The sequence below is a fragment of the Heterodontus francisci genome, chromosome 20 (genome assembly GCF_036365525.1).
Source record: "Heterodontus francisci isolate sHetFra1 chromosome 20, sHetFra1.hap1, whole genome shotgun sequence".
NCBI lineage: Eukaryota > Metazoa > Chordata > Chondrichthyes > Heterodontiformes > Heterodontidae > Heterodontus > Heterodontus francisci.
Window position 1 is genome coordinate 72,956,988 of NC_090390.1, and position 15,520 is coordinate 72,972,507.

General features: G+C 40.7%; 1 protein-coding gene across 6 annotated transcripts in view; it reads right to left on the reverse strand.

Annotated features, from left to right (window-relative positions):
- add3a (adducin 3 (gamma) a) overlaps positions 1–15,520 on the reverse strand; it is a 337,068-nt gene that overhangs the window by 68,261 nt on the left and 253,287 nt on the right. The gene's annotated exons all lie outside the window — the stretch shown is intronic.

Here is a 15,520-nt window from a genome sequence, read left to right on the forward strand (position 1 = left end):
ACTTGAATTAAAACATGAAATTGAAATCATATAAATTTACTGGCCTAAGCAATAATTTCACTGCCCATAGGTCTAACTGCTCACACGAGTCAGAAATGACAATTTACATGTGTCAGATAAAGCTGTGGAAGGAGCAAATGTGCCAAATGGTCTATTCCTATTCCACACTATGTTCTTACAACACTTATATTTTAATTTCTGCAAGTATTTCCCTATATCAACTGGAAAAAAAACCAAATGTAGCAACAATCTGGCATCACAATGCAGCTTCATTTTTTTCCATTTATTTCAGTTAAATTCTATTAGAAATAGAATGACATGGCCAAAGTGATCATATATGTCTATACAGTACTTGTGAAAGAAGCATCAATCACTTACAAATTATCTGATTAGCCTCACATCTAGAATGACAGAAATGTGGAATTATTTAAAGTGCTTCAGGTTCTGCCAGAAAACTGCACCCATAGGATAAATAGGAATATCTCATCTGCTAAGTAGCTACTCAAAGGGGAGTCCCTCCGGTCCAAAACTTATTATGGGTCTCAGTTATAAATTAACTGTTGTAATCTTACCATCACAGAATTAAAAGCAATTTTTCATCAAAGTATTAATAAAACATAGAACATTTACCACAGACTTGTAATCACTGATTTAAAACTATTAATAAATTTTTATTTGTAGTGCTTAGTCAACCTTTCATATTCCAAAGCAGTTTTAAAATGAGCAAGAGAGCATATAGGGGCAATTCTGACTACAGCTACCTGAATTAGATACCTCCACGCATGAGAAAAGTCTCATTCTCAAAATACATTTTCATATAACAACTTGCATAATCAATGTTATGTAATTTTGTTCCGTCCCAATCATTCCTTGCCCTCTCCCTTGAAAATTTTGACTCCACATATGGCATAGATGGCTTCATCCCAAGATCCCAGACAGTGAATATTATCAGGCTATTTGACAATGGGTGCAGGAGGGAGACATCTCAGCTGAGCCAATCCTTCCCTAAAATCCACAGACAGCAGATTTTAATAACAAGGTACATACAGAAACGCAATGATTTTCTCACTACTTTCCCCACTTTCTATTTGGAATACTGCTAAGTCATGACTTGTTGCTTCCTTGCGTTAGATCAGTAACTCATTAGGTAGGATATTGCACAGAAAGTAGCAACGGGTTGATCACTAACCCTAATGTACTTCAAAAACATTTCAGTAATAAAAAGTCTTGTTGCATTTTTGGCTTTCATGCAGAAATGCTACTACAGATCTCAAAAGGCTTAAAGTAACAGAAATGTAATCAATCATGTGACAATCACAATATCCCATGAGCTGCTACAGTCCATTTTGAAAACTTTTCAAAGTTCAATTTCCAAATGAATAGCAAATCCCCTAATCTTCTATTCCACATGTACAACTAAATGTTGTATCATTTCCATGTTACCTTCTTTAGCACTGTGCCAGGATTACCATTATTAGTGAAGATATTGCGGATCACATGCAGAATCAAAGATACAGATCATTCAATCGCTCTAACGTTCAATACCAGTGTGAAATTATGTCTGTTAAGTTTGATTAAGACATGACAGCAGGAGTGTTCACTGAAACCCCATTACATGCTATAGTGTAAATCCACATCTCACCTTTCACCAATGACTGACTAAACACTGAGACCTTCAACTATACTAACAAACATTGAGGAGGCTACAGTGTTTACAGGGAATAGGAGAAACATGGAAGTAGGAAAATCAATCATAGGGGATACAATACACTATGCTATCACATCAGAGTGTTCAAAGGGGAGAAAGACCAGAAAAATATTGCTGAATCAAACATTTAAGACTTAAATTTAGGTTAGTGATGAGGCTGATTGTTACCAGAAAATAAAAGGAAGGGACAGAACGTGTGAACATCATATTACACCAAGGAATCGTACAAGAGTAGGGAAACTTGAAAATAGAACAAACTTAGAGGCTTTGTATCTGAATGCACGAAGCATTCGAAATAAAATAAATGAGTTAACAGTGCAAATAGAGACGAATGGGTATGATTTAGTGGCGATTACTGAGAGGGAAACCTGGTTTGGGAATTGAATATCCAAGGGTACTCTGTATTTCGGAAGGATAGGCAGGAAGGAAAAGGAGGTGGTGTAGCTTTGTTAGTAAAGGAAGAGATCAGTGCTGTAGTGAATAACAATATAGGCACTGGAGATCAAGATGTAGAATCAGTCTGGGTATAAATAAGAAATAGCAAGGGAAAGAAGTCCCTGGTGGGAGCAATCTATAGGCCCCCAAACAGTAGTTCCGCAGTGGGGCACAGTATAAACCAGGAAATACTGGGGACTTGTAAGAAAGGTAAGGCAATAATCATGGGTGATTTTAATGGGTGCATATAGATTGGATTAATCAAATTGGCAAGGGTAGCCTTAAGGGAGAGTTAATTGAATGTATTAGAGATTGTTTTTTGGAACAATATGTTGTGGAACCAACCAGGGAGCAGGCTATTCTAGATTTGGTATTGTGTAATGAGGTGGGATTAATTAAGGATCCTCTAGGGAAGAGTGATAATAGCATGCTAGAATTTCAAATTCAGTTTGAGGGCGAGAAACTGAAGTTAAACACTAGCCTTCTGGATTTAAACAAAGGTAATTACATAGGCATGAGGACAGATTTGGCCCTAATGGACTGGGCAGGGAGACTAAAAGGTAGGACAGTTGATGAGCAGTGGCAGATGTTTAAGGAGATATTCAATTCCTCCCAACTAAAATATATTACAGAGAGGAAGAAAGAGGGGGAGAAAACATCCATGGCTAAGCAAGGAAGTTAAGGATAACATAAATACAAAACTAAGGCATACCATATTGCAAAGGCCAGTGGCAGGCTGGAAGATTGGGAAACGTTTAAAGATCAACAAAGGGTTACTAAAAAATAAAAAGAGCAAAGGTAAATTATGAAAGAAAACTAGCGCAAAATATAAAAACGGATAGCAAAAGCTTCTATAAGTATATAAAAGGGAAGAGAGTAGCTAAAGTGAATGTTGGTCCCTTGGAGGATGAGACTGGGGAGTTAATAGAGGGGAACACAGAAATGGCGGAGACAATAAATCAGTATTTTGTCTCAGTTTTCACGGTGGAGGACACTAGTACCATCCCATAGTAACAGGTAATGTAGAGGTTATATAAAGGGAAGAACTTAGAACAATCATCATCACTAGGGAAAAGTACTGAGCAAACTATTGGGATTGAAGGCAAACAAGTTCCTAGGGCCTGATGGCCTACATCCTAGGGTCTTAAAGGAAGTGGCAGCGGAGATAGTGGATCCATTGGCTATAATATTCCAAAATTCCCTGGATGTGGGAAAGGTTCTAGTGGATTGGAAAAAAGCTAATTCAAAAAGGGAGGGAGGCAGAAAGTAGGAAACTATAGACCAGTTAGTTTAACATCTGTTGTTGGGAAATGGTTGGAATCCATTATTAAGGAAGCAATAACAGGAGATTTAGAAAGTCAAAACACAATCCATCAGAGTCAGCATGGTTTTATGAAGGGTAAATCATGTTTGACTAATTTGCAAGAGTTCTTCGAAGCTTTAACAAGCAAAATGGATAATGGGGATCCTGTAGATGTAGCATATCTGGACTTCCAGAAGGCATTTGATAAGGTGCTGCACAAAAAGTTAATACACAAGGTAAGATGACATTAGGTTAGGGGCAATTTATTAACTTGGATGGAGGATTGGCTAACCAACAGAAAACAGAGAGTCGGGATAAATAGGTCTTTTTCTGGTTGGTAAGATGTAACTAGTGGGGTGCCACAGGGTTCGGTCCTCGGGCCCCAGCTATTTACAATCTATATTAATGACTTAGATGCAGGGATAGAAGGTACTATAGCCAAATTTGCAGATGACACTAAAATAGGTGGGATAGTAAGTTGCAAGAAAGAAATAAGAAATTTACAAATGGATATGGAAAGGTTAGGTGAATGGGCCAAAATTTGGCAGATGGAGTTTGACATGGATAAGTGTGAGGTTATCCATTTTGGTCAGAAAAATAGAAAGGCAAATTATCTAAATGGAGAGAAACGTCAGAGTGCTTCGGCACAGAGGGATCTGGGTGTCCTCGTGCATGAATCGCAGAAAACTAGTATGCGGGTACAGCAGGTAATAAGGAAGGCAAATGGAATTTTGGCATTTATTGCTAAAAGGATAGAGTATAAAAGTAGGGAAATGTTGCTGCAACTGTACAAGGCATTGTTGAGACCGCAACTGGAGTATTGCATACAGTTTTGGTCCCCTTACTTGAGGAGAGATGTAGTTGCATTGGAGGCAGTTCAGAGGAGGTTCACTAGATTGATTCCAGAGATGAGGGGTTTGTCTTATGAAGAGAGATTGAGCAGTTTAAGCCTTTACTCTCTAGAGTTTAGAAGAATGAGAGATCTAATTGAGGTATATAAGATTAATAAGAGGATTGACAAAGTAGACGTAGAGAGGATCTTTTCTCTTGTGGGGCAATCTAGAACAAGAGGTCATAGTTTTAGGATATGGGGTAGCAGATTTAAAACACAGATGAGGAGAAATTATTTCTCTCAAAGGGTCGTGAGTCTGTGGAATTCACTACCCCAGAGTGCGGTGGATGCCGGGACTTTGAGTAAATTTGAGGAGATAGAGAGATTTTTAATTAGTAATGGGTTGAAGGGTTATGGAGAACGGGCAGGAAAGTGGAGTTGAGGCAGAGATGAGATCAGCCATGGTCGTTTTGAATGGCGGAGCAGGCTCGAGGGGCTGAATTGCCTACTCCTGCTCCTAGTTCTTATGTTCTTCAGAAAAAGACAAATTTGTATTTTAGAGAATGAAATTACATATTTGCATTTTTGCTGAAAATTTCAGGTTTCCATTTTAGTGGAATAAACTGCAGATTTCACAAAATTTCAGAATGCTCTAAACTACAATGCTCTGATTAGTTTAATGAAAAAGCTGATCTACTACAGCGAGAACTTCCCTGGCTTCATTTTAATTTGATTACACAGCAATGAAACCTATATCTCTACTGATGTTCCCCATTTCTAATTCTAAAAGCAGAATGGTTACAGCAAAGGAGATGACCATTTGGCCCGTTGAGTCCATGGCAGCTCTCTGCAGGAGCAATTTATCTAGTCCCACTCCCTGTACCTTTTCCCTATATTCCTACAGATTTTTTCCATTCAGGTGCTTATCTAATTTCCTTCAGAAAGCATTGACTGAAACTGCCTCCAACACCCCTTCAGACAGTGCATTCCAGATTGTAACCACTCGCTGAATAGAAAGGTTCCTCCACATGTCACCTTTGGTTCTTTTTCCAATCATTTTAAATCTGTCTTCTCTGGTTCTCGACACTTCTGCCAATGGGAACAGTTTCTCCCTATCAATTCAGTCTAGATACCTCATGATTTTGAATGCCTCTATCAAATCTCCTCTCAACGTTCTCTTCACTAAGGAGTCCCTCATCCATGCCTTCGTTACCTCTAGACTTGACTATTCCAACCACTACTGGCTGGTTAACCATTCTCATGAATCTGTTCTGCACCCTTTCTAAGATCTTTACATCCTTCCAAAGGTGCAGTGCCCAGAATTGGACACAATGTTCCAGCTGAGGCCGAACCAGTGTTTTAAAAAGGTTCTTATGACTTCTTTGCTTTTGAACTCTGTGCCTCTATTTGTAAAGCTCAGGATCCTGTATGTTTTTTTTTAAAACTACTTTCTCAACCTATCCTTCCACAATTTGTGCACATTTCCTCCAATTAAAAATTGGGAAGAGTGAAGCCATTGTTTTCAGCCCCCGCTCAAACTCCGTTCCCTAGCTACTGACTTCATTCTTCTCCCTGGCAACAGTCTGAGATTAAGCCAGTCTGTTCGCAACCTGGGTATTGCATCTGACCCCAAGCTGAGCTTCCAACCTCTCGTTCGTGCCATCACTAAGACCGCCTATTCTTGCCTCCGTAACATAGCCCGACTTCACTCCAGTCTCAACTCATCTGCTGCTGAAACCCTCATTCATGCCCTCATTACCTCTAGACTTGACTATTCCAACCACTCCTGGCTGGTCACCCACATCCTACTCTCTGGTAACTTGAGGTGATCCAAAACTCTACTGCCTGTGTCTTAACTTGCAGAAAGTTCTGTTCCCCTATCACCCCTATGCCTGCTGATCTACATCGCCTCCCGGTCAAGCAACATCTTGATTTTAAAATTCTCATCCTTATTTTCAAATCCCTCCATGGCCTCGCCCCCTCCCTATCTCTGTAATCTCCTCCAGCCCCACAGCCCTCCAAGATATCAGAGGTCCTCTAAATCAGGCCTCTTAAGACATCCCCGATTTTAATTGCTCCACCACTGGTGGCCACGCTTTCAGTTGCCTAGGCCCCAAAGCTCTGGAATTCCCTCCTACACCTCTCCATCTCACTTTCCTCCTTTAAGACATTCCATAAAACTTACCCCTTTGACCAAGCTTTTGGTCATCTGACCTAATAGCTCCTTTCGTGGCTCAGTGTCATATATTGTTTTATGATGCTCCTGTAAAGTGCCTTGGGGACATTTTATTACATTAAAGGTGCTATATAAATATAAGTTGTTGTTATATACCCCTGCTCTCAGTTTCTGCATCCCATTTAGAATTGTACCCTTTATTTTATATTACCTCTCCTCGTTTCTCCAACCAAAATGTATCACTTCACACTTCTTTGCGTTGAATTGTATCTGCCACATGTCTGCCTATTCCGCCAGCCTGTCGTGTCCTCTTGAATTCTATCACTATTCTTCTCACAGTTCAATGTACTTCCAAGTTTTATGTCATCTGCAAATTTTGAAATTGTGACCTGTACACCCATATCCAGTCATGAATATACATCAAGAAAAGGAGCGGTCTCAGCACCGATGCCTGTGGAACACCACTGTATAGCTTCCTCCAGTCCCAAAAACAACTTCATCACTAATCTCAGTTTCCTGTCATTCAGCCAACTCCGTATCTATGCTGCCACAGTCCCTTTTATTCCATGGACTTCAACTTTGCTAACAAGCCTATTACTTGGCAATTTATCAAATGCCTTTTGGAAGTCCATATACACCATATCAACCGCATTACCCTCATCATGTCTGTTACATCATCAGAAAACTCATTTAAGTTAATTAAACATGATTTACCTTTAACAAATCTGTGCTAACGTTCTTTGATTAATCAACACTTGTCCAAGTGATTGTTAATTTAGTCCCGGATTATAGTTTCTAAAAGCTTTCCCACTGCCAAGGTTAAACTGAATGGCCTGTATTTGCTGGGTTTATCCCCACACTTTATCTTGAATAAGTGTGTAACATTTGCAGTCCTCTGGAGCAACCCCCGCCTCTAAGGAGGATAAGATGATTTGTGGTCAGTAACTCTGCAATTTTCACCTTTACTTTCCAGCATCCTTGGATGCATCCCATCTAGTCTTGGTGACTTATCAACTTTAAGTACACCCAGCCTTTCAAGTACCTCCGCTTTATGACTTGTTAGCCCATCTGTTATCTCAACTATCTCTTTTTCCACTATGACATTGGTAGCATCCTCACCCTTGATAAAGAGGCACGTGAGGTATTCATTTAGTACCTCAACCGTGCCCTCCACTTCCTCGCATAGGTCTCCTTTTTCGTCCCTAATCAGCCCCACCCCTCCTCTTACTACTCTTTTCTTATTTATATGCCTTTAGAAGATTTTTGGATTTCTTTTTATTTTCGCTGCCTGCCTCCTCTCTCTTTGCCCCTCATTTCCTTTTTCACTTCCCCTCTTAACTTTCTATATTCAGCCTGGTTCTCACTTGTATGAACAATCTGAAATCTGTCATATACACCCTTTTCTGCTTCATCATACTTTCTGTCTTTCATCATCCAAGATGTTCTGGCTTTGGATGCCCTACCCTTCCCTCTCGTGGGAATGTACCTCGACTGTACCAGAGCCATCTCCTCCTTAAAAGGCAGCCCATTGTTCGATTACAGTTTTACCTGACAATCTTTGATTCCAATTTACCTGGACAGATCTTTCCTCAATCCACTGAAATTGACCTCCTCTAATTAATACTTTTACTCGAGATTGCTCATCCTTTTCCATAACTAATCCAAAACCTCATGATAAAATAATTACTGTTCTACTTGACACACCTCATACCCCAGAACCAGATCCAGAAATGACTCCTTCCTCGTTGGCTGGAAATGTACTGCTCAAGAAAATTCTCCTGAATACACTTCAGAAACACTTCACTCTCTCTATTACGATCCCAGTTTATACAAGTGATAATGGGAAACTTAAATTATCCTATCACATTATCTATAGCCCTTGCAACTAATTTCCCTGCAAATTTGCTCCTCTATATCTGTCCCACCAGTTGGTGGTCTATAGAATATGCCCAGTAATGCAATGGTACCTGTTATGATTGGGGCGGGAGGAGTGCACTGTTTTTCTAATTGCACTTCCCCACAGGTCACAACATATATTTAATTTTTTTCCCAATTACCGATATGGTCAATCATAGACTCTTTTTATCCCAGAATAAAATACACCAACCAGGTTTCTTTAGTTAACAACAAAATTATCAGTTTATTATAAAACAAGACATAACCAGTAATGAAGCAAAGCATTAACACATAGATTGAAATATAAAAATTCCCTTTTACCTTAAGCCTCTCACACACACATGCGCGTACACATTTACACCAGTTAACTGAAAAACTGAAGAGATTTACTCTTTAGAGCTCTGTTACAAAAAAACAGAGAAAAAGAATACTTTGGCCAGATACTTGCTAATTTTTGAAGAAAAAAGAGATATGGAAAGATGTCAGATGTCCTTTGTTTTGGTTTGGCGTCCCAAGTAGACATAGACCGCTGTCATTGGGATCTTCCTAGAATAGTTTTTGACTGGTGATGTTGAAGATCAGTTTGGGTAGGCTTTCCAGGAAAATTGTAGCAACAGCTTCACTCTGTTTCTTACACTTGCTTCTCAGAGCTTCTGAAAGATGGAAAACTGGCAGGCTTTTCAAAGAGCTGGAACGGACAAGAGTTGGGATTTTCACCCTTGGCAAGTTTTCTCCAACTGTCTTTTTAACACTGTCCATATCACCAACTCACTGTCCAAAGCAAAACCAAAAACAATGTCACGAGTCAAGGCTCCTGACCCTTATAAATCTTGACCTGTCACTTCTTTGTAAACATCTTTTCCCAGGTCAAAGAAAACCTTGCTGGGTAATTATCTTAAGACAGATGCCTTCCAGTAAGGGCTTGTTTTTAGCACTCCTTCATACTTCCAGTAACTGTTGTTTACAAGCACAGTCCAAAAGACCTTCTGATGACTTTTTTTAAAAAGTTCCAGCATCTAAGGACTTTTTTGTTAGTTTTAACACACAAATCCTCAATTTAAAAAACAATGGAAGCACTCTTAACATACCTCTATTGTTCCTCAGCTCTAACCAAGTAGATTCTATCCCTGACTCCTCTAGGACATCCTCTCTCTTCAGCACTATAATATTCTCCTTAATCAATCCTGCCACCCCTCCTCCTTTCTTTCCTTCCCCATCTTTCCTGAACACTATGTATTCAAGAATATTTAGTACCCAGTTCTGCCCTTTTTTGAGCCTGGTCTCAGTTATCACCACAACATTATATTCCCATGTGGCTATCGGTGCCTGCAACTCACCAACCTTATTTACCATGCTTCATGCGTTTACTTATAAGTACTGTAAACCTGAATTAGATCTGATTGTATTTCTTCTTAGACGGACCTCATGTAATACCTTACCATTTCTTACTCCAGTGCCATCGGTCTCTCCTAATCCTTTGTGTACCTTGTTTCTCCTTTCTAATGCCACAACCTGGTTCTCCCCCCGCCCCCGCCTCGTGCTGAATTAGTTTAAACTGCCCCACAAGGTCATTGGTCCCAGCTCTGTTCCCAGTCTAGAAAGTTTATCCAACATTAGCACGAGAATAAAATCAATCAGCTTTGAAATGAAACAAAAAGGAAGCAAAGTATTGTCACACCTGTCTTGTAAATAATTGATGTAAAAGCTATTATAGATCAGTAAAATTAAAAATTTACAAGGCAGATAACTTCAATTTGTTGCTATACATTTTGACTTTTAGTTACAGAAGTTCATTTTTAGATAAAAAATGCAACAGGTGCCAATACTATCTGAATGCAAAATCTTCTTTCCATGTTGTTAGAGTCCATAATGTCCTATTGTCTGTAATGGCAGTATTTACATATTTCGACTCATTGAAATCATTGAATGGATTACCAATAAACTACCAGCTAGTGCACTTACTTATATAACAGTACCTTTTGTGTGTAATGAACTGAATTTTAAAAATCCTGACCAATCTCTTGTGCAATCAGCATCTATGCAGTACACTAACTCTGACAGGCATTAAACTAGAACATGAGACTCCCATCACAGGATTTGAGGTTAGAATCCAGGCCAGATGGTTATTTTAATTTCCTGACTACTAATGGACAAGTTTTATTTGACAAATTGAATCACTGCATGCAAACACTGTGTTCCATTTTGGAGGTGTTTGGGGGTTGGGGGGGGGGGGGGGGGGGGGTGGGGAGGGGGTAGTAGAGGGAGTCTTAGACCACAGAAGTGCGCATTCCAGCAACTAACCACAAAGTAGGAGGCTGTGGCATATCATTTATTTTGGCTGATGATTGAAACAAAGCAGGAGTAAAGCTCAACAAATTTAAAGATTTGCCGTAGGTTTTTGGACACAATCCTCCTCAGTCTTTGTTCCAAACCCACATTTCCAGGTTTCAGCCAGCGTGTCTGCGTAATATGATTGACAGGTCAGCTGACCAGTTTTCCATGGAAAGTGGTGGCTGCAGCGGGAGCTAGAAGGCACCTAAATTCTGGTCTCAGAAGCATTCAAAAGTAGATCATTGTTTTAATGGACAGAACAACAGAAATATGAAGTACATACACAAAGGGACAAGAAAGGGACATTAACTCATCACACCAGCCCCAAATATGATGAAATCGCAATTTACCTAGCAGCCTCACGTAATCTCTGGGAAAAGTAAAAACCAACTTGTTAATCAAGCAAAACTGCAGAAGAACACAATAAGTAATGAATCCTATTCTTCCCAGCTGCCCCACATGTCTACAATTGGAAATACCACTCTCGCTTGGGAACATGTCCAACACCCTTTTAAAAGGCTGCACGGCTATGCCCTTTCAGGTAAATGGTCGCAGACACCAATGACTGCCAAAATAAATAATTCTAACATCTAACCTACTTCTTGGCCCATTATATATATATCCCCTATTTCGCCCATTGTTATCCATTTTAAATAACCTATCCACTTAGAATCAAATTAATTTAAAAACCTCACATTTCCTTTAAGCCTATATTTCGCTAATAAAATTGGCCCCACCTCCTTTGAAGCGATCCAATAAGTAAAAGCCCTGAGCCCTCACCCTCTTCTGCACAACCTCTAGGGTCTTGATATCTTGTGTGGGTAATACAATTAAATACAATACGCCAAAGCTTTGTACAGCTTAAGTATAGGGATGGGTCAGGGAGGGAGGGCATGTGAGTGAGTGAGGTGGGGGTGGCAGTGCGAGAGATAGAACAAGAAAAAGATTCCTATTGACTATAAGGATGAGTGCATACAAACCAGCGGAGGTCAACAGATAGCAAATGAAGTGCTGGAATGCTAAATGATCTCTCCCCTCCAGCCTAGGGAAGTGAAGGGAAACTATTGGGCTGGATTTTGCAATCAGCTGTGAAGCAATGGCGTTTGCCACTGACCTCAAAGAAAGCTGCCCACAAAGATCTAGCGATCTCTGTGGCGTAGTTTTTCCCTTGGTGTCAAGTCAAGGGGCTCTCCAGGCATGCAGTGGCAGCAGCAGGTAAGCAACCAATCACATTGAAGTATTCTCACACAGCAAACCAGAAAGTTAAAAACACTGAAACCCTCACTTTTGATTAAAGTTTTTGGATAGCAAAATAAATGATTGTGATTGGATTTAGACAAAAGCTGAAATATCGATATAAGCAAACTTTTTTTTAAGTGGAGGTTTATCATAATGGAGAAATTTGGCAATCCACAAGTATAAAAGTAGCCTTTCAGAGTCAATTAAGGGTGTTAGTAGTAATCATGAAGTTAGTACACTACTAAAAACCCAGCTATGTCTCATTCAACAAGGTGCAATTATTTCAAGATTTTTTACAGCAAGAGTAATAGCATAGATGAGATTTTCATCAAATCATGATTAAAACGGAAACTGCAGTCTATGGGGACCTTTACAGCGTACCCTCTGGAGGAGTGTAGACTCAGGCTGGGATTTTTCCCTTGGCGGACAGCAGCCGTCCACCGACTGAAAAGTCAGTGGTGAACCTGCCTCTGCCTGGGCCGGGGATCCCATCCACATTTTGCGGTTCCCCGGCCTTTAATTGGTCTGAGGTGGGACTTCCACCCACTGAGGCAGGAAGTCCCGCCTCGTGGAGATGCCGGCCAATCAGCAGGCTGGGAGCGGTGGCCACTGCTGAGACTGCAACCCAGCAATCGGGGAGCCTGGAGAACGAAGGTAAGATATTGGTGTCTCACCAAGGCTGATCGGTCGGGTCCTGGCGAGGCAAGGGTGGTCGATTGGGAGGAAGGGAAGCGGATCTCCGTTGGGCACAGGGTGCCTGATCATGAGGACCCCCCCTCCAAGCCGTAAGAGAGCCGCTTGCTTTTATCAGGCGGCTTCTCACGGGCCTGGGCGCCTGATCAGCTACGTGTAAAATCCCCATGGAGACAGACGGAGGCTGCTAAGTGGCCACTTAAGGGCACTGATTGGCCTAGGGTGGGCGTGCTGTTTCGCCCCGCTGCCGCCCTGCGTAAAATGGCGGTGCAGGCAGGAGCGGGTTGGGAAGGGCCCCCGAGCCTCCCGCTCCATTTTATGTCCCCCCCCCCCGCCGCCCACTGCTCTTTGGGGAAGGCATTAAATTCCAGCCTCAATATCAACACTGCTGGATTTCCATGTTATTCTGCGCATTCCCGAAATTGTTGTCAGTTTCAGTGGAGTAATGACAGCAAATGCTGGCATTTTCACCATCATTATCACTGTAAAGTCCACTGCTGCCAGGACTGAGGCCAGGGTTTGAAGCTTTAACTTCCCAGGCCTACATGGCTAAGTACCACACTAAGTAGGAATCAGCATGACAGTCACTCCTAACTGTTAGTTGCCCTCAAAGAGCAATTGTTTCAGTAACTGAACATTTCGATGCCATCTTTGCAAAACTTCCAACTCTGCTGCTGTAGTCAATTTAAATGGTTAATAATAGTCAATCTTTTCCAACAATAACTGAATGTTTAGTGTCTGTACCCATACTGCATATTGCAAAAAATTTTAGTTTTTTGCTTCCGCAGTAGGGAGTAGCTAGACATTTAATTTCCTTACCTTGGATTTCAAAGTGGCACTTCTAAGCCTTTAGAAGAGGACATGTGACTAAGCTTAGGGCTAATGTTAGCCTGTAAGCTGCCAAAGAACACAAAGGCATATAAAGGCTGTGAATCCTATGTGCAACCCACAGATGGCTAGAGCAGCCATCTGTAAACCAGACATGTGTAATGGCACACTGTTTACTGTTGATCTACAAAATAGAACTGGAACCATAAAAGTCACTTCAATAACTACATTGTTCCAAGGCAGTTTTATCAAACACAAAGCCATCAATGTTTCACAATATTTTAGTTTATAGAGAGATAGGAAAAGTCACAGTGCAGTTGTATTGGTCAGATCATAAGGCGTGGGTTTTATAACTGTTTGAAGTCCTACAGAACTCTTCTTTAGGTCTGTCTGTAATCTTTATTACTTTAGAAGTTACATTTAAAGAGCAAGATAAGTTAATGCTTTTGGCAATGCCCTTTCCAGCATTTTCTGTTTTATTCCGGAGGATAGATACTGCTTCATCAACTTAAACACACGCAACTGGTTTGATAAAAAGAACAGACCATTTGTTGATTAGACTGAAGAAATATGGAATTGATGGCCGAGAGCATGGTAAAAGGTTAAGTGCAATACATCTGGCAGTCCAACTACAAGCACAGATGCATTAATATATAATACCTCTGGATAAAAGGTACTGTTTGGTGCAGTATTAAACTGTTCAAAGGCCAGGGTGTTCTGCTTTTGTTGCCAGCCTGCAATTTTTCAACCCATTCACTAGTGGGTGGAAAACTCTGGGCAGAAGGTTTCAGCTTGAATCTCCGTTCCAATTTAGTTGATCTAAGTCTAGGATGCTGTAATTAGCTTCACTACCCCTTGGCTATTAAGTTGAGAAAGATAACTATGAGTGAGAGAAAGAGGAAGCACACACACAGGGGGAAGAAAAATAATTTACATTTCTACCAATTTTACTTATGATATTTTGCACTTGCAATGCAAAATGTGCAATTTGCTTATCTATAATAACATGCTTTATAAATAGAGGGGTAGAATTCTACATGTGCTATCAATTTTTTAAAGCAATTCAAGCAGTTCTCAGGAATGACTAACATTGCACTCCTGATGGCAGTTGTTTTGCTTCCAACAATGCATGTACTTTTCCAGACAAAATCAGTACATTGAAGCTGATGTATATAATTCTAGTGCTTATTGTGGTAGATTATTTTTGACTTGTAATCATTGTGTCAGGTTGGGGGGGGGGAGGGTGGGGGAGAAAGGGGGCAACACTTCTGTGTAAACTTTTTTCTGAGATAAGATTTACAGCTTTTATGGTGGCCCGTTTGAATTGCAAAACAAGTTGTACATTTTGTCCAGTAAATCACCAACAGTGCTGTAAGAGGCCACTAAGACAGAGATCCTACATGCCACTGAAGAATCTGAGAGTAGAACAGAACTGTTCTAATTTCAAGCTGCACAGATATCAATGTGTTCTTTGTGAAGTCAGGTCTGTTAGAAGGTTGCCTTCTCACCTTCTCAAGCTGGAGAATAAAGGAAAATGAGGGAAAAAAGTCATTTTAGAAAGGCTTGTGCCTTTTATGCATCGCCTGCCTTTCATTATTCTGCATTACAGAAACATAGAAAATAGGAGTAGGCCATTCGGCCCTGCTCCACCATTCAAAAAAGATCATGGCTGATCGTCTAATTCAGTACCCTGTTCCCGCTTTCTCTACATATTCCTTGATCCTTTTGGCATTAAGAAATATATCTATCTCCTTCTTGAATACATTTAATGACTTGGCCTCCACTGCCTTCTGCGGTAGAGAATTCCACAGGGTCACCACCCTCTGAGTGAAGAAATTTCTCCTCATCTCGGTTCTCAATGGCATACCCCATATCCTGAGACTGTGACCCCTGGTTCCGGACTCCCCAGCCATCAGAAACATCCTCCCTGCATCTAGCCTGTCCAGTCCTGTTAGAATGTTATAGGTTTCTATGAAATCCCCTCTCATTCTTCTAAACTCTAGTGAATATAGGCCTTGTCGACCCAAACTGTCCTCATACATCAATCCTGCCATCTCAGGAATCAGCCTAGTAAATCTT